Source organism: Oryctolagus cuniculus, chromosome 15, assembly GCF_964237555.1.
Source record: "Oryctolagus cuniculus chromosome 15, mOryCun1.1, whole genome shotgun sequence".
NCBI classification, from domain to species: domain Eukaryota; kingdom Metazoa; phylum Chordata; class Mammalia; order Lagomorpha; family Leporidae; genus Oryctolagus; species Oryctolagus cuniculus.
The window spans coordinates 88,866,610-88,893,809 of NC_091446.1; the positions used below are offsets into that span (position 1 = coordinate 88,866,610).

A 27,200-nucleotide genomic window follows, 5' to 3' on the forward strand; every position below is an offset into this window, starting at 1 on the left:
TTTCTTTGTGTCAACAGATATTCACAGGGAGCTGATGCCAAGGCAGGGAGAAAAGGGAGAGTCCCCCAGAAAGGATGCTTGGCCTCTGCTTGGGCTGCCTCTGAAATCCCTGCCCAGGGTCCACTCATAACCAGCAGCCACAAGCTGAGAGCTGATGCAGGGAGACAGCCTCACACCCCTAGGAAGAGCTGTGCTAAGAGGACTGGGTTGTGGACTTGGTGACCTGCTTTCTAGCTGAGGGGAATTCTGTGATCCAGGAGGAGAAAGAAGGGACAGGGTTCCCAAAACTCACAGCTTCTCCCCCCAATTCCGTGTATGAAGTCTGGATTCTCCCTGAGGATCCATGAATCCTAACCACACAATTTGGAAAAATACAGAGCTCTAGGGCTGAGCTGAAGTCATCACATTCAGGAATGAAACAAGATATCCAGGGTCCCATGCCAGCTTCCATCCTGCAAGACGGAGGCACCTGGCCCTCACACACTCACCTCATTCTAGATTCTGAGCTGCCCAGGCATCCTTCTGAGGGCTCTTGTACTGAGAGAAGTGCACAGAGTGGCAAGGACTGAGCATCTGGCACCTGCATGAGCAGCAGACTGGAGAAGCTGTTTAGCAGCATACAGAAAAAGACCTCACGTCGCTCTTCGTTATTGCTCCTGTGCGTCTGATTGGACAGCTTGCTGAGTCAGTGAGCAGGCAGCACATCAGATGATGCAGCCAATCAGAGTCACACCTACCAGCTTTCCCCAAGGGGTTGGGGGGAGGGGTGCAGTTCATCCACACTGTGGCTGGTGGGGGAAGTGAGGGTTGAGTCTTGGGCTCAGGTCTGGTGGTGCTCATGGGGGCCTAGCTATCCCAAGAGCCAGGGCTGCTGTCACCTTCCTGCTGATGCAACCACACAAGATTGGAGACCCTCCCCCCACTGCCTGTGATCCCGCTGGGATCTTAGGACCTGGAGCTTCCAATAACCTCCTTCACAAGGGATGCAATTCACTCACAATTTACTGAATGCTGAGCTTTTCATCCTCTTCATGTTGTTGGCTTAATTGTCTTTCAGGTTTTTCATTTTTTTTTAATGATTAGAAAATATTTGCTGGCTTGGTGGCTCACTAGGCCTGCAGCACTGGTATTCTGGGTTCTAGTCCTGGTTGGGGCACTGGTTCTGTCCCGGTTGCTCCTCTTCCAGTCCAGCTCTCTGCTGTGGCTGGGGAAGGCAGTGGAGGATGGCCCAAGTGCTTGGGCCCTGCACCCACATGGGAGACCAGGAGGAGGCACCTGGCTCCTGGCTTCGGATCAGTGCAGCACACCGGCCGTGGTGGCCATTTGGGGGGGTGAACCAACAGAAGAAAGACATTCTCTCTGTCTCTCTCTCTCACTAAATCTGTCTGTAAAAAAAGGAAGGAGAAAGAAAGAAAGAAAGAAAGAAAGAAAGAAAGAAAGAAAGAAAGAAAGAAAGAAAGAAAGAAAGAAAGGAAGGAAGGAAGGAAGGAAGGAAGGAAGGAAGGAAGGAAGGAAATATCTAAAGGTATTCTTTTTTTATTTTTTTTTAATTTTTTTTGACAGGCAGAGTGGACAGTGAGATAGAGAGAGAGAGAAAAAAAGGTCTTCCTTGCCGTTCTTTCTTCACCTTCCACTGCAGTTTATTTCACAGTGCAAATATGGAATAGGAAATAATCAGCAAGAACGTGAACATAAAACTCAGTTGCTGGGACTGGCATTGTGGTACAGCATATTAAACTATCACTTATGATGCCTGCATCTCCTATCAGAGTGCCAACTTGAATCCTAGCTGTGTTCTTTCTGATCCAATCTCCTAACCTGTGCCTAGGAATTAGTAGATAATGGCCTGATTACTTGACTCCTTGCCACCCACATGAAATACTCAGATGAGGTTCCTGACTCCTGGCTTCAGTCTGGCCCAGGCCCAACTTTTGAAGCCATTTAGGGGAGGGAACCAGTGAATGGAAATCTCTCTCTCTCTCTTTATTCCTCCCCTATGTATGTGTATCTCCCTTCTCACTCTGCCTTTCAGCAAAATAAATAAAATATCTCCCTTCAGGATCAAGCATCTGGGGGATACTACACTTTAGAAAGAAATGGATTGATTTGTTCAGAGTACTCAAAGCAGTTTCTTTATATCCCAGTTCTTTCTCTGTACATACTTATGTTTTTATAGTACTTATTACGGCACCAGTGTGAGTTTTCATTCATTTTCTCATATCTGGTGTGTGACCTATTAAAAAGCAGCCTTCCTGATTGTGTGTCTTTTTGCTGCTCCATCCCAAATACTTAGAATAGTGTCTAGTGCCTGACATGTGAAGATCATTTGTTGAATGAACAAACTGAACTATTTACTAAATGTTAATGGAGGAGCTTATGTTCAATCAGTCCATTTATAAAATAAAGCTCAGCCAACTATGAAATGTTTATATTGTACATAAAATATATATGAATTTGCAATCTGCCTTTGAACTCGGTCATAAGCATCAGCATCCTGGTCTCCTTAATTTGTTGTGGGCAGTAAGAAGACTTCTGTCTGCTCTGTTTAAAGGTCCCCATGGTTCTCAGTGTTCAGAGAGCTTTTCAGCTGGGGACCTTCCATGTCCACCTGGTTTCTCTTTGTACCAAGCCTGGAGTTGAGGATTGTGATTGTGGCTATGGATCCCAGCTCAAAACTCAAAATGTACCCACTGAAATACTTTCTGATTTCCTTTTTGATTTCCTCTTCAAGCCAATGGTTGTTTGACACTGTGTGGATTGACATCCACATATGTGTGACTTTTCCCATTTTTCTGGAATTGATTTCTATTTTAATTCCATTGGAGTTATGAAAGACAATGATATGACTCCAATTTTCTAAATGTTGTTGATGCATATTTTCTGAATTAACAGATGATCCCACCTGGAGAATTTTTGACAGCTGTTGAGAAGAACACATGTTCTGCTGCTTTCAGGTAGAATGCTCTCTGTGTAACTGTTAGGAAAAGTTGATTTATAATATTGTTCAAATCTACCACTCTTTATTGATTTCCCACTTAGATATTCTATTCTGTGTTGAAAGTGGAATATTGATATGTTCTGTTTGTTCCATTGCTGTTTATCTCTTCAGAGCTGTCAACATTTGCTTATATATTCTGGTGTTCTGAGGTTGGGTACGCATGTTGTTCAACCTAGAAAAGTACACATAGGAACAACTCAAGAATATCAAGAATAATATGGAAACAAAATGAGGAATTCAAAAAACACATAGAACAATGAAGAAAAATCAATCAAATTTCAAGATGTAGAAAATGGTGAATAAAAAGAAAAAAATCAAATAGAAAAGTTCTACTCCAAGGAAACACAACAGAAGAAATCTTTTGTTATGCAGAAATGGGGTTGGACTTGTATGATCTTCAAGCTCTGATGCATTTCACTGGCACAAATCTATGTATTCTACTGAGAACATTGTCCCAGGATTTCTTCAGAGAGTGATCCATCCCACCTGTCAGTGCAAGTGGTAAGTGAGGATGAAACCAGCTCCTGCTGCAGGGGCAAGGGTCATGCTTGTTCTTCCTGCTGTGGCAGTGTTGGTGCATGAGGAGTTGGGGCTCAGGTGTGCACATTTTATAAGGGAATGCACAGGCCCCAGGATTTAGCCCTGGCTGTGGACACAACATCTCTCTGTTCAGCACAAGGTACACCTGCTTCCACCTAAGTGTAAGATGCCCAGGGATGACCAAATTATGTCTCCCTCAAGCACAGCCAGAAGGGAGGGAACCCAGGCTACACCCACACTGAACACGGCTTCTGCACTCTGTCATCAGTGTCTTTAGTGAGAGAGGATGGCATCTGATTCCTATTTAAAAAAAAATGACATAGCAACTCAGCAAAATGGAATCAGGGATGTTACTGTTGTGAAAATGGGCAAATATGAGATTATACAAAATTAGTAAGTATTAACTGCACTTCTGAGAAAATATGTTAATTTTTATGAGATGTGTATTTGGCCACTTTTTTCTTTCTTTCTTTTTTTTTTTTTTTTTTTTGACAGGCAGAGTGGACAGTGAGAGAGAGAGACAGAGAGAAAGGTCTTCCTTTTTGCCATTGGTTCACCCTCCAATGGCTGCCATGGCCAGCGCGCTGTGGCCGGTTCACCATGCTGATCCAATGGCAGGAGCCAGGTGCTTCTCCTGGTCTCCCATGGGTGCAGGGCCCAAGCACTTGGGCTTTCCTCCACTGCACTCCCTGGCCACAGCAGAGAGCTGGCCTGGAAGAGGGGCAACCGGGACAGGATCCGGTGCCCCGACCAGGACTAGAACCTGGTGTGTCGGTGCTGCAAGGCAGAGGATTAGCCTAGAGAGCCACGGCGCCGGCCCACTTTTTTCACATTAATTTTTTTTTTTAAAGATCTGTGTTGTTTATTTGAAAGGCAGAGTTAGAGAAAGAGAAGTAGACAGAAAGAGATCTTCATCAGCTGGTTCACTCCCCAGATGTCCACAATGGGCCAAACTGGGCTAATCTGAATTCAGGAGCCAGGAGTTTCTTCCAGGTCCCCCATGTGGGTGAAGGGGCCCAAGTATTTGGGGCATCTTCCTCTGCTTTCCCAGGCACATTAACAGAGAGTTGGATGGGAAGTGGAGCACCCAGGACTTGAACCGGCACCCTTGTGGGATGCTGACATTGCAGGCCAGGGCTTTAACCTATTGTGCCACAGCTCTATCCCCCATTTGACCACTTTTAAAATGTACTGTTAGTGTGGTCCTGACAAAACAAAATATAGCTGATGAATTTTATCATCTTAAGCATTTCTAAGTGTATGGTTGAGTAGTGTTGAGGATATGCACATTGCTGTGGGACCAATATTCAGAACTGTTTTTCCTTATGAGACTGAAACTCTACCCATTGAAGGAAAGTTTTTCTTTTTTATAATTTCACCACCTCCAGATCCCAGCAATTGCCATTCTACTTACCATTGCCCAGATTGTGGAGTCTTTAGGAGGTATGGTGATATTTTAGGGTCACATAACTGAGAGGGTAGAGGGAACCCTCCTGGATCTCAGTTTGTCTCTGCAAAGCTGGGTCCTGATTGTACCCAGGCATTCCCAGGGTTTTGGATTGGGCTATGTGGCATACATATCTGAGATTATGGACACGGCATGAGGCAGAAGGAGGATGAGACTTTGGAGAGGTCTTTTCTGCTGAGGAATCCCATGAAAGAGGATCCCAAGAAATGAAATCAATTTCTTGATGAAAGTCTACAATAGAACCTGGAACTCAGGGTGTCTAAGCTTTCTTTGCTGAAGCCCCACTGGAGAAAGCCATCTGTTCTGCTCTTCTGTCCTGACTTTCCAGGGGCCCAGCCTCAAGAAATCCTGGAGGTGAATACTTTATAACTGAGATATTGGCTCAGCTCTTGCTATTGATACCTCAGGCATTTGGGCAGGAAGGACCCCATGGTGACATGGGTTGTCCCAAAGAAGGAAACTGTAGGCAAGGTCACCACGCTGATCCCACTTGGGCATTGCAACACTACTTCCCCTTTTGTGTGTGTTTTTTGGGAGCCTCATGTAGGGTGTTCTGTCCCATATAGGAACAATTAGGAAGAGTTAAAATATGGGTCAGCCTGTCATGGCAGACAGAATGGGAGGAAGAATGATGTGATGGTGCTAATCTTTTATGTGAATCCTAAGCTAGAGAAATGTTCAGACAGAAATCTGTGCTTGACCTTGCTAACAGAAAGTTACCTGGAAGAGAAACAGTATTGATAGCCAGATGGGGTTATGATACCTCCAGACCTGGCTTTAGAACCACTGCAGGAAGTTAAAAATGTACTTAACAGAGTCATACACTTCTCCCTGGGTGATGGGCAATTTCACCACACTGACAATGAAGCCCAATGCTGATTCACCTTGAGTGCAAGTGCAGAGGGATCTTCATAACCATGGCCAGTAATGGCCAATATGACCTCCTGCTCCTGTTCTTTAAAAACAAACAAAAAACCCAGGTGCATAATTTGATGAAGATATAAAGATTTTCAGCTACATGTACAGTATCGGTGGTAATGTAAAATGATGCAACCATCACAGAAAACAGTATGAATATTCTTCATTACATCAAAAATAAAATTTTTTTATGATCTGATAATCTCAGTTCTGATTATATATCTAAAGGAATTGAAAGTTCATCGGCCTGCGCCATGGCTCAATAGGCTAATCCTTCCCCTAGTGGCACTGGCACACCGGGTTCTACTCCTGGTCGGGGCACCGGATTCTGTCCCGGTTGCCCCTCTTCCAGGCCAGCTCTCTGCTGTGGCCAGGGAGTGCAGTGGAAGATGACCCAAGAGCTTGGGCCCTGCACCCCATGGGAGACCAGGAGAAGCACCTGGCTCCTGCCTTTGGATCAGCGCAGTGCGCTGGCCATGGCAGCCATTAGGGGGTGAACCATTGGCAAAAGAAGACCTTTCTCTCTCTCTCTCTCTCTCTCTCTCTCTCACTGTCCACTCTGCCTGTAAAAAAAAAAAAAAAAAAAAAAAAAGAAAGTTCATATAAATAAAGTATTAGCACTGTTTGCCACAGCATAATTCACTGTAGCCGAGACTTCTAGTGTGGCCTGCACTTACAGTGGAAAGTTATGCAGGCACAGAGAAAAGAAAATCCTGTGCCATCGATGAACAGTGAGGACAAATACTGTAAGATTCCAACATATGAAGTATTTAAAGTAGTCAGATGGGTCAGTGCTGTAATGCAGTGGTTTAAAGCCCCACCTGCAGTGTTGGCAATGCCATATGGGTGCCTCTTCAATTCCTGGCTACGCCACTTCTGACCCAGCTCTCTGTTATGGCTGGGAAAGCAGTAGAAGATGGCCCAAGTCCTTGGGCCCTTGCACCTGTGTGGGAGATCTGGAAGAAGCTCATGGCTCCTGGCTTCAGATCAGCTCAGCTCTGGCTGTTTTGGTCATTTGGGGAGTGAACCAGTGGACGGAAGATCACTCTCTGGCTCCACCTCTCTCTGTAACTCTTTCAATTAAATAAAATAAATCTTTAAAAAAAAAATAGAATATGAGAAGCATAAAGTAGAAGGGTAGTTATGGATGGTAGGAGGGTATGCTATTCAGTAGAAATGGAATTTTTAGATGAAAAAGTCCTAGAGATCTGGTGTGTGTGTGTAGACACATATACATGTCACTTACCTTAGAGTGACATCTGTGCTTGTGAGATACAGTACTCAAGCCCTCTTCTGCCTGACCTTGTATAAGAAAAGGGCTCCCCCTCTTGGTCTTTGGTTACTCTTCAGGTGCTTGTGAGTAGGATTGGTGGCAGGCTATTCCCAAATGTGTGGAGATTCATGATTAGAGTCATCTAGGAATATTGGGAAAGACTGCAATGCAATATCTCCTCTCTCCCCAGCTTGGTCTCCTTAGTTACCACACTGTATTTCGGTGAGAATACAAGAAGATACACGATTCTCTGCTGAGTTTATGAAAATGCAATTGCAATTGAATCCTATGAATGGATCCTCCTTTATAAGAAAATGGGCAGCCTCTCATCTTGGCCTGAGACTTCTAAGTGCATCCAACAAACATTAGTTCCAGTTTTATTTATTTTATTTTATTTGTTTAAAGATTTATTGATTTATTTGAAAGTCAGAGTTACACAGAAAGAAGAGAGACAGAGAGAGAGAGACAGAGAGAGAGAGAGAGGTCTTCCATCTGATGGTTCACTCCCCAATTGGCTGTGACAGCCAGAACTGCACCAATCTGAAGCCAGGAGCCAGGAGTTTCTTTTGGGTCTCCCATGCAAGTGCAGGGGCCCAAGGACTTGGGCCATCTTATACTGCTTTCTCAGGGCATGGCAGAGAGCTGGACTGGAAGAGGAGCAACCAGGACAGAATCCAGCACCCCAACTGGGACTAGAACCTGGGGTGCTGATGCTGCAGGAGGAAGATTAACCAAGTGAGCTGTGGTGCTGGCCTCCCAGGCAGGTTTGTAAAGATAGTCAAATGTGACTGTGGAGAATAAGATTTCTGCCAAAGCAAAGACATTTTCTTCCTAGTACACAGTGTGTGGCTACAGGGACTAAGTATAGTTTATGGTCCACTAACAAGAAGAGCACTGAGCCTTGTGGGAAGGTTGGCTTCCAAAGACATGCTTATCTAATATGCCTATCTAAGTCATGCTTCAAACTGGGGAACCTCGCCTGGGAGCAGAGGTCTCAGAAAGCCTGAACATATGGGACCTCTGACCACTTTCTCTCCCTGCGACAGAAATTCTGAAGGTTATTAGGCCATGCCTGGGTGGAGTAGAAGATTAGGCATTTACTCCATAGGTCCTAGGCCAGTCTCAGTTTCTTCAAGTTCTTTAGCAGGCAGGCCAGGGGGCATTTTGAGTCCCACCCTCAGGATTGGCCAGATCCCATGGTCTCCCCGGTAGCCCAGATCTACTGAAATTCAGTCAAGGCATCCCCTGTCCCAGACTTCAGCAGACGGATTAGAGGTCAGTCCTCTACGGGGCCAAGCTAGTGGTGGGACGTCTCCACAGCCATGGGGAAGCTAAACAGCAGAGAACAGAGCCCATGTGCACACGATTTGGAGGTCTCTGTCTGGACAGAGAGCTAGCCGGAGATCGCAGAGACTGGGCCAACCCAGAGGAGGGAGGGAGAGCAAGAGAGGAGTTACTTACAGTTGGTGAGGCATGGTCCGTAGTCCCGGGGCACCAGACAGGTTCAAGGAGCGACAGGGCCTCGAACACAGAAAGGAGAGGCACAAACCTTCAGCTCCTGGGTTTCGGCACCATCTGCAAGGTGTCTGGTGCATAACAAATCTTCCCAGGCAGATGAATCAATTAATTCACAGGCTTTTATTGGGGTTCTGCTCATAGGCCATACAAAATTATAATTTTAAATATTAGCCTGTGATCTACTTACTGTATTTTGAGTTCCACCTGCAGTTACCTTGGCAGGGCCAGACCAGTGATTTTGCAGGTTTTCTATGGCCTGCATTCCATACATTCCCCACTCCTATAGACCTAAGAGCACCTGAGAGAAGGGATTCAAAGTAGCTTTACTTCCAAGTTTCCTGGGTAAAGCAGTGGCTGGAAATCAACACTAAGCAGGATTAGCTAAAGATCCAAGTTACAGTACAAATGGAAGCTAGAGGAGCACCCAAATTCCTTGAGCCAACAGTCCTCCCGTATCAGCCTCCTGGTTAGGAAATTTTACAAAAGCATTTCCATAAATGGTAACAACATTTATTCTTTTTTAATTGACAAAATTACCAGGTGTATTCTGCTTGTTGGCTTCTCAGTCTGTTAGGCTAATTGTTTTATACTTTTATCATTTATGATTATTCAGAATTTCTCTACAGACAAACCCCTCCACCTGCAAAAGTTGAGTGGCCTTTCTCCTGCTCTCGGCTGGGATCAGATTTAAACCACGTCCACCAAACAATCCTCACAAGGGTCCAGAGACCCTCCTCCTTTCCTCTCCTCTATGAAATCCTTTCATTACCTGCTTAATGCCACTCTTAGGATTATTGGTTGCTATTCTCACCCTGACTTGAATACTACAGTGTCTGTTTAAGTGTTTACAGCAGGTGATAATGGAATGAACTGAGGCCTTCAGCAACCAGGCAGTCAACCAGATGCTTCTCCATCCATACATGCCTGTCCCTGCGGAGCCCCAAGATACCCCCAGTGGGCCCCTGTAGATGACGTCCCCAGTCAGAAGGAAGTAGCCAGAGAGACTCATCACTGCCCCCTTTCCTATCATCAAAAGGTCGGGATGGTAGCTTTGGGATCCGCATGGAAGGAAGGCCTATACTTCTGGGAATGGAGAAGTCCCTACCTGTGCTTCTTGGGAAGAAAAGTCCTTGTCAAGGTCCCCACAGGTGCCTAAAGGTCAACCAATGAGGATCAGACCTGCCTCAACCTTTAACCCCATGCCCTGAATCTATAAAAGGAGCCCTCCCAATCTCTGATGAGAGACTTCCGCGGCCCCCGCTCTGTTGCTCTGTTGGGACCGGGGAACCTCACCCGGGAGCGGAACCCCAATAAAAGCCTGTGAATTAATTGATTCATCTGCCTGGGAAGATTTGTTACATGCTGGACACCTTGCATTCATCAGTAGAAAAAAGTTGAAACAAAGCACTCTCTTAATCTCACAAAGTCATGTGGCTAGGAGAAGGCATATCTGATTTATTCTAATCAGCCTTCCTAAAATTTACAAATTTTTTTCTGGTAACAGTGAATTTGGCTCATCATAGAAAGTTCTTTGAAGGCTCTTGTTAAACTTGTTCCTCTTTGAAAAAGTAAATTTTACTGCATGATACTGCAAGAAGTAAATTTTTAATATATAGGAAATTTGAAAACCAATTATGCTTAGTCTCTAATTTCTGATTTACTTATAGAACAGAAATTACACAGATAAATTTCACTTTGTCTAATTTTTTAAAATACTTTTTTATTTGACAAGCAGGCACAGACAGACAAGGGGAAAGACCAAGAGAGAGGTCTTCCATTTGCTAGTTCACTTCCCAAATGAACACAATGGCCAGAGCTGGACCAACTCAAATCCAGGAGCTTCTTCACACATGGGTATAGGAGTCCAAGCACTTGCACTGTCTTCCACTGCTTTCCCAGGTCATTAGCACAGAGCTGGATGGGAAGTGGAGCAGCCAAGGTATGAACCGGCACCTGTATGGGATACCAGTGTCACAGGCAGAGGCACTATGGCACAGCACCGGCCCCCACTTTACCTAAATTTACAGTAAACCCATGAGTTGCACCAGAATGCAATTTTCTTTTCTTTCTCCTTCCTTCCCTCCTTCCTTCCTTCCTTCCCTCCTTCCCTCCTTCCTTCCTTCCTTTCCTCCTTCCCTCCTTCCTTTCTTCCCTCCTTTCCTCCTTCCCTCCTTCCCTCCTTCCTTCCTTCCTTCCTTCCTTCCTTCCTTCCTTCCTTCCTTCCTTCCTTCCTTCCTTATTTTTCTGTGTCACGAAGCTTGCACATTGCATCCAAGGACATGGAACAGCAGAGAGGCTTATGATTACCGTGTGCAAGAACTCTCCTCTTGAGGGTCAAAGCATCTGACAAGGAAGCTCTCCTAGATTAAGTCCTCAAGCATCTCTCTCAATAACAAGTGAGAGAAGGTGTGCTAACTGGAGAGCATCTTTGGTTTAATTAACTCTGGGAGCCCTGAGTGTTGCTGGGGTCCTCATTGGGCTATAATAATGGGTCAAAATCATTTGAATGTGACTGTCCACCACTAGAGGGCTCTGTAGCATCAATTACATTTTCACAATCATTGACATCTGATTCCCTTCTGTTGTCCCCAGCTGCTCTGCTGGGGAAGAAAATCTGTTCCACTTGCAGGATACTTAAGTCCAGCACTGGCGGAAGCATAATTGAAAGAGCCCACAGCTGAGGCCAAGGTATAAAGACACTTGCTTCCATGTGAGAATGACTGAGAATACTGTCTTGATTGCGTAAAAGTCATCATGAAGAGGATCAAGGACCGCTGCATCTCCAAGTGTATTTCTACCTCCCAGCTGTGAACCCAGAATAGGGCATCCATTGAATAAACAATGATTCCATACTTCTATATGGTGCTTCTCTGCTTACCATTGCCTGCTGAGATCTTTTTGTTCCTATGTATTTTTACCCAGCATGATTTGTCTTAATTTTCTCACTTCTGCCTGACAATATTCAACAATTTGTGCACCGTGCTCTTTACCTGCACACCCTGCCAGCACTTTTTCTTGATGTGCACTATAAACCTGATAAATTGCCCTAATGATTTTTATTACTCCATCATTGTAAAAATGCCAGTATCATGTTCTTTAATAAGTTTGGCATAATACTGAAAGGAGGGAGCCTTTGCCATTTTGAAGACACTGTATTTTTGCTCATTAGTATTACCTAGATTAGGAGTAGTGATATCCTCTGATTATACCTTCAATTTGAAGTAAATTCTAAAACATGAATAAAATTACTGATAATGAAGATGAAGCTGAGGAGAAGGAAGCCAAGAATGGGCACTCTGATGGTGTGAGTGAGCTGTTTATGGGTGATCTGTTCCTTATATAAATCCTACTGCTGCGGGTTTGCCAAGTTACATACCATTCAATAACCTTCTCTCGTGTATCTTTAAGAATTCTGTCCCAAATCTCTTCTCTTAATTTCACTTTCACGGTTACAGAAAATGAAGTTTTGAATAAACCTGTTAGTTATGGATTTCAACTATTTGCAGAAGTTCTGTCTTGTTAATTGTCGCTCCCCCATTCATGGAGGAATGACACAGGACCCTGCACTGTTCTTTTGTCTGCTCAGCCCTTCCTGGGTTTGCTGCTGGTTCTTCCCGGGTTGGCTGCCGTCCTTCTACCTCCATGGAAGGGCAGTTCCCCCTGCCACTTTCCCCACTTCCGTGGGGGAGTGGCACACCACCGGCCAGCTCTCTCGGGCGCTGCTCAGATGTTCCTCAGGTGTTCCTGGTGCATGTTGTCTCTCTCCTCCTTTATAGTCCTCTTCCACCAATCCCAACTCTGCTACCCACACACCAAGTACGCTGCTCTCCTCCAATCAGGAGCAGGATCAACTCCTGCAGGTCATCACTCAAGTTGGTGAGAGGCAGCTGTGTAGAAGCTGTTTATTCCCTTCTCAGCACCATATTGTGGGAGAGCAGATGCATAGAATAAGTCTTAATTCCAGTAACTTAGTCTAGTCCGAGTTGCTCCCCACAGTTAATGTGCCAGTCACTTATGCTAAAAGTTGCTTCTTGTCTTCTCTCTCTCAGCAACAATATTTCATGGCCCACATTGCTGCTAGTGATATAGAAACTTATAGTGTTGAAGGTGTAGTCCAAAATGGAGGCTGTCATGATGAAATTCTCTGAGTGCATTTTTTAATATCAGGCATCTTAAATAATCACTTATTGCATTTTTGTGTTCCTATTGACTAACTCACAGTATCATGTTATCCTTTGTTCAGCTGAACTATACAACAATCTTCATTATGGACATGATCATCACTTCTTACCCAGAGATCAGTATTCATTACACATCTCATCTGAGTTAGGCCACTCTCAAGGAATGAGGTTGTGTTGGTTTATGATCTAGTTATACTGTTTGTTCTCTGTGGAATTTAAAGTTTAAAAGAGGTAATTTATCATAACCACCTCAAAGGTCCTTTGGTACATCTTTCTGAATCACTTAGAGATAAGAACTCCTTTGAAAGAAGAAATGAAGCAACTACCTGTAATGCAGCATCTCATGTGAGCACTGGTTTGAGTCCCAGCTGCTCCATTATGACCCATCTCCCTGTTACTGCATCTATCTGGGTAACAAACTAGCAGATGGAAGATCTCTATCTCTCCCTGCAATCTTCTCTCTCTATCTCTGCCTTTCAAATACTGTACATCTTATTTTAAAAGAACTTAGGGTCCAGCACTGTGGCATAGTGGGCTAAGCCTCTGCCTGTAGTGCCAGTTCAAGGTCCAGCTGTTCTTCTTCCAATCCAGCTCTCTGAGTTGGCCTGGGAAAGCAGTCAAAGATGGCCCAAATGCCTGGGCTCCTGCTCCCATGTCGGGGAGAAGAGTGAAGCTCCAGACTTCTGGCTCCTGGCTTCAGATTGACCCAGCTCAATTTGTTGTGGCTATTTGGAAGTAAACCAGTGGATAGATCTTTCTCTGTTTCTCCCTGTGTCTGTAACTCTACCTCTCAAATGAAATAATAAAATCTTTTTTATTAAAAAAAAAAAAACACAGAGTTTAGCCTCACATTTGGAACTTCTAGTAATTTTGGTGGGTTGAGAGGAAATTTGTAAAGTTTGTGGTACAACTGAGAGCCTTCTGAGTCCTAGCATGTAAGAAGAGAATAGCGAGCAGACAGCTGGTAGACAAGACCTAATAGGGTACAACCCATAGCATTGTCTTTCTGAAGACCACAGTAAGTCCTATGGTCCCTGTTCAAAGGTCATGGGAAACCATCCACACAGTTGAAAAAGGAGTGTGACTTGATGAGATTTTGGTTTGTAAAATGGCCTTTTAATTAAGTACTAAAGAACATTTCCAGAGAAAACATTGAAGAATACAGCTGAATTGTAAATCTTCATTAATAGTAACAAGACTTGATGAAAGAAATGGCACCTTTAAGGGAAATGTAATTCAGGGAAGAGAGGTAAGAGTTAGTGAATCTTTTCTCCTAGGATGGTACTTACACCAACTGTAGATATTGGGGCCCTAATTTGGTGTGTTGAAGAGGATTCCACTAGGATCTTGAATAACGTGAGCATCAGAACACATAATTTCAGACTATAATGCCTTTAACAAGATAAGAATCTGTGAACTCATAATGATATAAAACATAATGACACACTAACTAGGACAGAAGACTGAGCCCTTAGCTTTGATGCTAGATCAAAATATAAATGGAGAAACAATATTGGGAATTAAAACACCAGCAGTTCATATAGTGTTGATGATTAAAAATACTATCAAAGGTACTGGATGAAAATTTGATAGGAAATAGGATACTGGTATAATATTAGAATAATTTTAATAAAAGTCCACACATTACAAAAAGAAATAAAAATGTGTATATAGCACAGCATATACGAATGCTGTGGTGCAGCAAGTTTTGCCACTGCCTGCCACACCAGCATTCCACATCAGAGTGCTTTGGTGCCGCTTCAAGTCCCAGCTTCTCTGCTTTTGATCAAGCATAATGTGAATGCACCTGGGAAGGCTTCAGAACATGGCCCAAGTCCTTGGGCCCTGCCACCCATGTGGAGGACCAGGAAACAGTCGTCCAACCTAGCTTCAGCTTGTCAAAGAACTTACTCTTGCAACTCTTTTGGAAATGAACCACAGAGATAGATAGAGATAGAGATGAAATATATATATATGTATATATATATATATATATATATATAGAGAGAGAGAGAGAGAGAGAGAGAGAGAGAGATCCAGCTCTCTGCTATGGCCTGGGAAAGCAGTAGAAGATGGCCCAAGTGCTTGGACCTCTGCACCAGCATGGGAGACCTGGAAGAAGCTCCTTGCTTCTGGCTTTGGATTGATACAGCTCTGGCTGTTGTAGCCAATTCAGGAGTGAATCAGCAGATGGATGACCTGTCTCTCTCTCTCTCTCTGCCTCTCTTTCTCTCTTTGTGTAACTCTGACTTTCAAATAAATAAATAAATCATTTTAAAAGATATAGATGTAGATGTAGATATAGTTCCCTCTCTCATTGTCATTCTGCCTTCAAAATAAATAAATAAATCCTTAAAAGGTTGCATGTGAATCAATCTGGCAGAAATTCACTAAATACCAAGTTGATAGCATCCATCATGGAATGGATGGAAGACTGGGGAGAGCCCAGCATCGGACCAGGGAGTTTCTGATGAGAATACAGGGCCCACATTTTCTCAGAAAGGAACACTGGAGGGACCCAGCTTGAGTCATCTCTGCTCTTGATACCTATTGAGGGTTTTCATATTAGAAAAGTGTCAAGGAGAATTCCAGTAAAATAACATTGACTCAATGGGAGAAAAGATATTTTAACATGGTTGGAAAAAAATGTAATAGTTCTGTGGATTGGGTTATGGTGAGGAATTTATTTTGGTTCCCTAAATTGGGGTTCATATGCTTTTTATCAGGGGACCACCCTATACTTAGCAGAAACATCTTGGATTGGGGCAACAGTGCTAAAAGGATAATAACTAGGCATTCTCAATGAATGGGACTCACTCATGGTATTTCTGTAAGTTTGAAATAATTTCAAAATTAACTACTCTTAAAGTGATCAGCAGGGAGCTGATTTCTATGCCACAGCTCCAGACCCTGGACACTTTTTTGAAGGTTGAGTAACTGATTTTGGCAGTGACAGAAAGTTTCTTTTACAATGACTTTGATGGGGCTGGTGTTTAGCATAACAGTTAAAGCTGCTGCCTGGAGTGCCAGCATCCCATAGGGGTGCTGGTTCAAGTGTCAGCTGCCCCACTTGCAATCCAGCTCTATGCTATGGCCTGGGAAAGCAGTAGAGGATGGCCCAAGTCCTTGGGCCCCTGCACCCACTTGGGAGACTCAGAAGAAGCTCCTGGCGCCTGGATTTGGATCAGCATAGCTGCAGCCATTGCAGCCATCTAGGGAGTGAACTAGCCAATGGAAGCCCTCTCCCCCTCTCTCTACCGCTGCCTCTCTAACTCTGCCTTTCAAGTAAATAACTAAATCTTTTTTAAAAAAAGAAAAAGAAATAATAAAATATCTTGCTTCCCACAGCCAAAGTATTTTGTTTTATCAGGATGTTTAAGGGCAGCAGCCATTAAATTAGTTTTGTAAGTCTCAGTCTGTACTGTTCGAAGGAATTTAATCATTTCTGCCATCATAGTTTCAGGTTTTGGAGACAACAGCTTTTTAAAACATTTTTTAAATCCTGATTTGCATTTTCATAAGCCATTTGTTTTAGTAATATTTTACCATTTCCTGATTATCTACCTGATGTCCAATAGCTTTTTCTAGCCTATCACAAAGGACATATAGCCCTCAGTCAGCCCCTGATGGACTGTAGAAAAGGAAGTGGATAGGTCTTTAACATCAAGAATCTTTTTCCATGCTTTTAATTAATGTTAGAATTTTTTACATAAGCCTTCCTTCAAGGATAAGCAACTTGTTGACCAAGATCCAAATACACTCCCTCTCTTAGTAACTGCTCAAAATTGGTAGGGACATGGTTATTTAGTTAATCTATGGCTTGTACAGAAGCCCAGTCTCTATTCCTGAGCCCAAACAGTGTACTGGGCTGGAGTAACCAAGATTTTAATTAAAGTTTTCCAGTTCCATGGCACCATCTCACATCCTTCTCCAATACCCTCCAGTATGCCCACTGTACAAGAACTCTGTATCTTGTACTCCGCTAAGCGGGGGCTGGGGAAGTCGTGCTTAGATTTGTTATGCGCCAGACACCTTGCAATGAATATTGTCACTTGAAATTTTTTTCTTTAAAATTAAATATTAATTAACAGTAATCAATCATCCAAATAAGTACATGATAATATACATTAATTATTTTTTATTCAGCACATCATAGTGACAAATGTAGAGTAGTAGCACATTTATAGTCTGTTCTGGACTCTTTATTAAAAATAATTGTTTCATTTTTTCTTGAATCTATTTTACTTCCTTGGTTTCTTTTTTTAAAAAAGATTTATTTATTTACTTATCTGAAAGTCAGACGTACAGAGGAGGAAAAGGGGGAGATAGGGAAAGAGAGAGAGAGAGAGAGATCTTCCACCTGCTGGTTCACTCCCCAAATGACTACCATTGCTGGGATTGGGCCAGGCAAAAATCAGGAGCATGGAACGCCAACTGGTTCTTGATATAGGTGCGAGGTGCTCAAGTACTTCAGCAATGTTCTGCTGCTTTCCTAGGAACATTAGTAGTGAACTGGATCAGAACTGGGACTTGAACCTGAGTTCATCTGGGATGCCAGCATTGTGAGCAGCTGCTTAATCCACACCAAAATGCTGGCCCCTGTTCTTGATTCTTAAAGGAAGGACACAGTAATGTCTACCTGAAGACAGATAGGTACCAGACTTGAGTTTTACTATGGACAGATTACAGACACTGTAGATTTAGCTGAGTTTATGCTCAAGGGGTATGACTCATTAAATTTCTTTTTTTTTAAAGATGTATTTTATTTACTTGAAAGACAGAGTTACAGAGAGAGGTAGAGCCAGAGTGAGAGTGAAAGCAAGAGTGAGAGTGAGAGAGAGCGAGAGTGAGAGAGAGAGTGAGAAAGAGAGTGAAGATGTCTTCCTTTCCACTGGTTCTCTCCCCAGTGACTGCAATGGCCAGAGCTGAGCTGATCCGAGCCAGGAGCCAGGAGCTTCTTCCAGGTGTCCCATATGAGTGCAGGGGCCCAAGGACTTGGGCCATTTTCCACTGCTTTCCCAGGCCATAGCAGAGAGCTGGATCAGAAAAGGAGCAGCCAAGACTCAAACTGGTGCCTATAAGGGATGCCAGTGCTGCAGGCTAGGGCTTTAACCTGTTGCATCATAGCACTGCCACCATTTAGGTCTTCTAACAAATCCTGGTGTTAGCTTGACTTGTAAATAGAGACAATTAATAAATTGCACAATAACCTTGGTAAATAACAGAGATATCTTTTGTTTATTTAGAAGGAGACTTTTTTAAGTAATTACATAAATAATATAAGGAGGGGATAGCATTTTTTTTTTTTTTGCACAGGCAGAGTGGGCAGTGAGAAAGACAGAGAGAAAGGTCTTCCTTTGCCATTGGTTTGCCCCCCAATGGCTGCCGCGGCCGATGCACTGTGCTGATCTGAAGCCAGGAGCCAGGTGCTTCTCCTGGTCTCCCATGTGGATGCAGGGTCCAAGGACTTGGGCCATCCTCCACTGCACTCCCGGGCCACAACAGAGAGCTGGACTGGAAGAGGGGCAACTGGGACAGAGCCCGGCTCCCCAGCTGGGACTAGAACCCACAGGCGGAGGACTAATGCTGCAGGGAGAGGACTAGCTTATTGAGCCATGGCTCCGGCCAAGGAGGGGCTAACATTTAAGCCACCATTTGTGAGAATGAAATCCTATATGGGTGCCAGTTCAAGTTCTGGCTGCTACACTTCTGATCCAGCTCCTTGATGATGGCCTGGGGAAACATCAGAGAATTGGCCAAGTGCTTGGGCTCCTTCATCCACATAGGAGGCCTGGAAGAAGCTCCCGTCTTTGACCTAACCCAACCCCTGCCTTTGTAGCCATTTAGGGAGTGAACCAGATGATGGAAGATCTCTCTATCTTTCCCTCTTCTCTGTAACTTTGACTTTCAAATAAACAAATAAGTCTTTTATAAAAAGAATATAAATGAAAATCAACTCTTTAGAAATAGGTGATTTTAGGAGCTCATCAATATGGCTAAGGAGGTTATGTCCTATCTGCAATGCTGGCATCTCATATGGGTACCTGTTCAGGTCCTGATGCTCCACTTCCTATCCAGCTCCCAGCCAATGGCCTGGGAAAGTGGCTGAAATGACCCACATGATTGGGTCCCCACCATCCACATGGAAGGCCAGGATGAAGCTTCTTTCTCCTGGCTTTGGTTTTACCCAGCTCTGGCCATTGCAGCCATCTGGGGAGTGAAGCAGCAGATGGAAAGTCTCTTCAACTGTTTCTCCATCCATGCAAATCTGCCTTTCAAATGAGTACAATGTATCTTTAAAAAGAGAAAAAATAAGTGATTTTATCCAATGTTAAAATGAATTCTTTAATGTGTCTTCAAAGGTAGTTTATTCTTCTGTATTGTAGGAAATAGTTGAAAATATTTATACCCATTTTTATAGAGATTTTTAAAATTTATTTGAAAGAATTATAGAGACAGCTATAGAGAGAGATATAGAGAAATATAGAGAGGGAGAGAGAGATAGATAGAGAGAGATGAAAGTGCTTCCGTTTGTTGGTTCACATCCCAAATGGCCACAATGACCAGGGCTGGGCTGATCCAAATTCAGAAGCCAGGAGCTCCTTCTGGGTTGCCCACATAGGTGCAGGACCCCAAATACTTGGACCATATGGGACTTGAACTGGTGGCCATATGCAATGCCAGCACCATAGTTGCTGGCTTTACCCACTATTTCCACAGTGCTGGCCCTCAATTATTTTAAAAATAATACAAAATAAGTTGCATATTCTACTTACAATCAAATAGATTAATAATAGGTACATTTGTTTTGGGAATCTCTAACATTTTCAATCATTATACCAATTTAAAATCTTAGTACATCAGCTTGAACAGATATGGAGATCCAGGTTGGGTAGATTTTTCTCTTCTGAGGAATTAACATACATATATTCTATAATCCTAATGATTTTTAGCTCTTTAAGCTTTATATAAAAGCACTCAAAATTTCATGGTTATAAAATTAAATGATAATGTGTATTGCCCATGGGCCTTTTGAAATAACTTCTTATAAAATATAGGGGCTGGACTGTGGCATAGTGAGTAAAGCCACTGCCTGCAGTGCCAGCACCCCATATGGGCACTGATTTGAGACCCAGCTGCTCCACTTCTGATCCAGCTCTCTGCTGTGGCCTGGGAAAGCAGTGGAAGATGGTCCAAGTCCTTGGGCCACTGCACCCACATGGGAGACCTGGAAGAAGCTCCTGGCTCCTGGGTTCAGATTGGTGCAGCTCTGGTTCATTGTGGCCAATTGGGGAGTGAACCAGTGGATGGAAGACCTCTCTCTCTCTTTCTCTTTCTCTCCTCTTTCAGTATAAATTTGACTTTCAAATAAATGTTTTTTTAAAAAGAAATATTATATACAATTATTATGCATCTGTTATTATGTAGTGCCACACTGAAGCACACAGCTTGAGTGAGTGTTGCTTGCTTAAATCCACTTAGAGATAAAGATTAATGTTCTCATGGTACAGGGCTGACTCCTATTCCCTTGCACAGAAAAATAGCAGGAACATACAGGCCATAATCTAATACCCCTGAATAGCAGCAAGTGACAGCAAAATACAGAGTGAAGGAGTCTGGAGAAACTAACTTAGCTTCATTTGATATTCAGGTGAAACTCGGTCCTGTATTAATAATCATTATGAGCTACAACTTCTTGCATGTCATGTTAGTGTGTGAGACTTTTGTAAACTAGTTATGCGCAATGAAAACTGTTAGTAATTAAATATACAGTCTAGATAAATGGTGAGCATGCATCACAATAAGGAGTAAGATTAACTTAATCTTAAAACCATGAAGTTCCCAAAAGAAAAACAATAAAATAAATCAAGAGGCTGGCACTGTGGTGTAGTAGGTAAAGCTGCTGCCTGCAGTGCTGACATCCCATATGGGCACTGGTTCAAGTCCCAGCTGCTCCACTTCCAATCCAGCTCTCTGCCATGGCCTGAGAAAGCAGTAGAAGATGGCCCAAGTCCTTGGGACCCTGCACTCATGAGGAAGACCTGAAGAAGCTCCTGGCCCCTGGGTTTGGATTGGCACAGCTCCGGCCATTGTGGCCAATTGGGGAGTGAACCAGCAGATGGAAGACCTCTCTCTCTCTCTGCCTCTCTTCTCTCTGTGTAACTCTTTCAAATGGATGGATAAATCTGAAAAAAAATTACATACTGCCTGTAATAAACATATCTCTGCTACAAAGATACATACAGACTTTGAAAGTTAAAGGATGGAAAATGATATTCCATGATAACAGAAAGTAAAAAAAGAGAAATATTAGCCATGATAATATCATGCAAAACAGAATTTAAAGCAAAAACTACTAAACAAGACAAATAAAGGCATATTGTATTAATGAAGGGATCAATCAAACAGAAAGATGAAACTATGGTAAATGTATATGTACCCAATGTCAGGTGCATGATTGCTTTTCATTTTTTTTATGATTCATTTATTTTTTTGAAAAGCAGAGCTACAGAGAGAGAGAGAGAAAGAGGTCTTTCATTTGTTGGTTCACTCTGCAAATGGCCAGTGGCCAGAGCTGAGCCAATCAGAAGCCAGGAGGCAGAAGCTTCTTCTGGGTCTCCCACATGGATGCAGGGGCTCAAGGACTTTGGCCACCTTCTACTGCTTTCCCAGGCCACAGCAGAGAGCTGGATCGGAAGTGGGACAGTGAGGTCTCAAAGCAGTGCCCATATGGAATGCTAAACCTGCTTTGCCACAGTTCCAGCCCCGGTGCCTGATTATTTAAAATAAAGGTTAATGGATCTTAACAGAGACATTGACTTCAATCCAATAGTAATGGGTGACAGCAATATCACAGTTTCATCAATACACAGGACAACTAGACAAAGAAAAATCGAAGAAGACAACTAATCTACACTATGGACCAAAATGACAGAATTGACATATACAGAACATTTCATCCCATAGTTGCAGAATACACATTCTTATCACCAGTGCATGGAACTCCTTCTAGGACAGATCATATGTTAGGCCATAAAGCAAATCTCAGCAAATTAAAAGAAAATGAAATCATACCATGTATCTTTTCTGACCACAACGGAATGATTCTGAAAATTAAGAACATAAGTGTCGCTCCCCCTCTTCGTGGAGGAACGACACAGGACCCTGCGCTGTTCTTTCGTCTGCTCGGCCCTCACCGGGTTTGCTGCTGGTTCTTCCCGGGTTGGCTACTATCCCTTCCACCTCCGTGGAAGGGCAGTTCCCCCTGGCCACATTCCCCACTTCTGCAGGGAAGTGGCACACCGCCGGCCGGCTCTCTCAGGGGCTGCACAGGTGTTCCCCTTAGATGTTCCCCTTAGATGTTCCCCTTAGATGTTCCTGGTGCATGCCGTCTCTCTCCTCCTTTATAGTCCTCCTCTGCCAATCCCAACTCGGCTGCCCACACGCCGAGTACGCTGCTCTCCCCCAATCAGGAGCAAGTCCTACAGTTTATTGGCTGAACTGGAGGCAGCTGTGCAGAAGCTGTTTTCTTCTCTCCCAGCGCCATATTGTGGGAGAGCAGATGCACAGAATAAGTCTTAATTCCAGTAACTTAGTCCAGCCCGGATTGCTCCCCACAGATCCCCCTTTCTTTTTATTTTTGGCATTAATACGCGCCTGTCTTCGGTGCCCCGTGGCACACACTCTGCTCTGCTTGCTAGAGTTGCCACAGGTTCTTACAAGTCCTATCAGTCAGACAAACCGAATCCGGGTCCTCTCTTTGCCATGTTGTGAGGAGGTTGTTAGGCGCTGATGCGTGCCTGTCTTCGGTGACCTGCGGCTCATACTCTGGTTGAGCCGCCTGCTGGTGCTTATCACCCTAATCAGGCAGACCAAATCCAAGCTTTCTCATTGCCATATTGTGGGGAGGCCTATTGGTGTTGATTCGTGCCTATCTTCGGTGACCTGCGGCTCATACTCTGGTCGAGCCGCCTGCTGGTGCTTACCGCCTTACTAATCAGGCAGACCGAATCTAAGCCTTCTCATTGCTGTGTTGTGGGGAGGCCTTATTGATGTTAATTCGTGCCTGTCTTTGGTGACCTGTGGCGCATAAGCTGCCAGCCGCCCGCAGGTGCTCATCGCCTCACTAATCGGGCAGACCGAATCCAAGCCTTCTAATTGCGGTATTGTGGGGAGGCCTTACTGATGTTAATTCGTGCCTGTCTTCGGTGACCTGCGGCGCACAAGCTGCCAGCCGCCCGCAGGTGCTCACCGCCTCCCTAATCAGGCAGACCAAATCCAAGCTTTCTCATTGCCATGTTGAGGGGAGGCCTTTTATTTCTCTATTTCTCTATCTCCGGGCATTCCTATTTCTCCCATTTTACTTCTGTCTGCCAACATTCCTATTTCTCTCATTTTACTTCTAAACTTCTGTTTCTCTTATCCCCGCGGCTTCCCGGTGCCCGCCCCGAGGCTGCCTCTCGGCAGCTTTCCGGCTCTGAGCCGCTTCAGCCCGCGCCTCTCTCATCTGCGCGGCTCGGCTTTGCGTGCACACTCCGCGGTCTTGCACTTAGCCCAGCGTTCCCTATCTACTTGTGCCCCACACGCTCTCTCTGCGCGCGGCAGCCTCCACGAGTCACACAGCGTAGCTCACGTCTCCGCCACTAGCATTCAATCCAAGTTCCCCAGGCTAGCCTGGCGAATTCAACCCAGCTCACGTCTCTGCCCCACGATTTGGCTTCCCGTCCTTTGCTCCCCGGGCTAATCAGACGGATCCCAATCTGGCTTACGTTTCTGCTTCTGGTTTCAACTTTTCGCCCCCTATTCCCGGACTAACTTGAGAATCCCAAAGTGGCTTTCGTCTCCGCCTCGGCCTGCCCCCCGCGGCTTCAATTTCCCTAACATTTTTCTCTACCCGGTATGTTTCCCCAAGCTTTCTTCCAACAATACTCCTCCCTCATTTCTCCTGGCCTCTCCCCACAGTCCGCATCCGAGTCTGTTTGTTCTAGCTTTCACTTTCGCTTTCGACCTTAGAGATTTCTCCCAGCTTCCCCCCGTAGTCCATATCTGAGTCTATGCCTAGGCTTTTGATAGCTTCTTCTGGCACCTTTTTCGTCCGGCTTTTCCCTAGGCTGTTTGCTAGTCTCTCTCTCCGATATTTTCCTGCTTCTTCCCGTTTCTTCCCTCCTAAGTTTCCTATCCGTCCTAGGTTTCCTATCCGAGTCACGGCACCATTATGTCGCTCCCCCTCTTCGTGGAGGAATGACACAGGACCCTGCGCTATTCTTTCGTCTGCTCGGCCCTCACCGGGTTTGCTGCTGGTTCTTCCCGGGTTGGCTACTATCCCTTCCACCTCCGTGGAAGGGCAGTTCCCCCTGGCCACATTCCCCACTTCCGCAGGGGAGTGGCACACCGCCGGCCGGCTCTCTCGGGGGCTGCACAGGTGTTCCCCTTAGATGTTCCCCTTAGATGTTCCCCTTAGATGTTCCTGGTGCATGCCGTCTCTCTCCTCCTTTATAGTCCTCCTCTGCCAATCCCAACTCGGCTGCCCACACGCCGAGTACGCTGCTCTCCCCCAATCAGGAGCAAGTCCTACAGTTTATTGGCTGAACTGGAGGCAGCTGTGCAGAAGCTGTTTTCTTCTCTCCCAGCGCCATATTGTGGGAGAGCAGATGCACAGAATAAGTCTTAATTCCAGTAACTTAGTCCAGCCCGGATTGCTCCCCACAATAAGAAACTCTAGAATGCATTCAAGCACATGGAGTCTGAACAGCCTGCTCCTGAATGAATTGTGGGTCATAGAAGAAATCAAAAAGTAAATAAAAAATTACAGGAAAGAAATGAAAATGACAAAATACATATCAAAACTTACGATACACAGCAAAAGCAATTCTGAGAGTTAAGTTTATAGCAATTAGTGCTTACCTCAAAATTGGAAAAGGATCAAACAAATGATCTAACAATCCATTCAAAACCTAGAAAAACAATAAACCAAATCACAAGTTAGTATGAGAAAAGAAATTCTTTTTTTTGACAGGCAGAGTGGACAATGAGAGAGACAGAGAGAAAGGTCTTCCTTTTGCCATTGGTTCACCCTCCAATGGCCGCCGTGGCCAGCGTGCTGCAACTGGTGCACCGTGCTGATCCGATGGCAGGAGCCAGACACTTCTCCTGGTCTCCCATGGGGTGCAGGGCCCAAGCACTTGGGCCATCCTCCACTGCACTCCCTGGCCACAGCAGAGAGCTGGCCTGGAAGAAGGGCAACCGGGACAGAATCCGGTGCCCTGACCGGTACTAGAACCTGGTGTACCAGCGCCGCAAGGTGGAGGATTAGCCTAGTGAGCCACGGTGCTGGTGAGAAATTCTTAAAATTAAAGAAGAAATAAAATTGAAACAGAAAAGAAACAAAAGATCAGTGAAATGAAGAGCAATTATTTTTGAAAAAATTAAAATTGATACACCACAGGCCTAACTAATTTAAAAAAAAGAGTGGAGAAGACACATATTAATAAATTCAGAAATAAAAAGGAAATGTTAGATACTACAGAAATAAAATTCACCAGAAATTATGAAAAAAGCTACATGCGAAAAAATAGGGAAATTTAGAAGAAATGGATTGATTCCTAGATAAGCACAAACTACCAAACATTGATGCATGAAGACACTGAAAACCTAAACAAAACAATAACCGAGATGGAGACTGAATAAGAAATAAAGACCCTCCACACATAGAAAAAGCCCAGGGCTGGATGGTTACATGCTGAGTTCTACCAAACTTTTACAGAAAAATGAATTCCAATTCCTCTCAATCTATTTCAAACAACTGAGATGGAGGAAATTCTCCCACACTGCTTCTATGAAACCAGCATAAACTTAATTCAAAAACCAGAAAAACATACAACAAAGAGAATTATAAACCAGTATCACAGATGAACAAAATATGATTGTTCACTTGGACCAAGCGGTATCCCTGGTATGCAGGAATGGTTCAACATATGCAAATTAACAAATGTGACACATCACAATAACAAATAGAAGAATGAAAACTGTTTATTTATTCATCGTGACAGAGTGTTGTATTTTATCAAATGGTTCCTGTATCTATTGAGATAACCATATCTTTTTTTTAGTTATTCTTTTTTTAAGCTTTATTTTATTTATTTGAAAGACAAAGTTTGAGAGAGGTAGAAGAGAGATCTTCCATCTGATGGATCATTCCCCAGATGGCTGCAATGGCCAAAGCTGTACCGATCTGTGGCGCATCAGGTTAAAGCTCTGACTTGAAGTGTTGGCATCCCATATGAGTGCCAGTTCAAGTCCTGGCTGCTCCACTTCTGATCTGGCTCTCTGCTATGGCCTGGGATAACAGTAGAAATGGCACAAGTCCTTGGGCCCCTGTACCCATGTGGGAGACCCAGAAGAAGCTCCTGGCTGTTGGCCAAGAAATGCAAATAAAAACCACAATGAGGTTACACCTTATCAGAGTTAGAATGGCTCTCATACAAAAAAAATATGAAGCAATAACTGTTGGTGAGGATGTAGGGGAAAAGTTCCCTAGTACACTTTTGGTGGGAATGTAAACTAGTGCAACCATTACTAGAGGCAGTATAGCGATTCCTCTGAAATCTGACAGTATATCTACAATATGACCTAGCCATCCCACACTGTGAATGTACCCAAAAGAAGTTAAATTGGCATATTAAAGCTATCTGTATGCCCATGTTTATTACAGCTCAATTCATAATACCTAAGATATGGAATCAACCCAGATGCCATCAAGTAATGACTGGAAAAAAATATGGTATCTATGCACTATGGAATACCACTCAGCCACAAAAAAGAATGAAATTCTGTCTTTTGCAATAAAATGGATGCGACTGGAATCCATCATGCTTGGTGAAATAAGTGAGTCTCAAAAAATACAAATATTGTATGTTTTCCTTGATATATGTTACTAGTATACAGAGTATAAAAGATGTAATGTGTAGGAGCAAAATTTGCATTTTGAGATTATTGTTTATAACATTTTCTTTACTCTCAGGGAACAGTGGTTTTCTTCTACTTTCTATTTCTTGAATCTTTCACTTTGTGGAAGGTCAAACATGATTATAACAGAAACTGAAAGTATGTCTTGTAAAAATTAAAAGTAAAATCATAATGGAGGGAAGATGGTTGGGAGCCTGACCAGGAGAGAGGGTAGGGTAGGAAGTATCACTTTGTTCCTAAATCTGAATATAAGAAACACATGAAATTTGTTCACCTTATATAAATAAAAAGTTAATAAATAAATTAAATCAATCAAGAGAACAATTCAATTTCAAAAGC

General features: G+C 43.8%; 1 long non-coding RNA gene and 1 pseudogene across 1 annotated transcript in view; both read right to left on the reverse strand.

Annotated features, from left to right (window-relative positions):
• Positions 1–10,853, reverse strand: part of LOC138845511 (uncharacterized) — a 30,431-nt gene extending 19,578 nt beyond the window's left edge. Inside the window, exon 1 of the long non-coding RNA XR_011382799.1 lies at positions 8,659–10,853. This is a non-coding gene — a long non-coding RNA (uncharacterized lncRNA). The remainder of the gene's footprint in view (positions 1–8,658) is intronic.
• A 66-nt stretch (positions 10,854–10,919) lies between these two features.
• Positions 10,920–14,913, reverse strand: LOC138845510 (BRISC complex subunit Abraxas 2 pseudogene; annotated as a pseudogene).
• Positions 14,914–27,200: the final 12,287 nt, after the last annotated feature.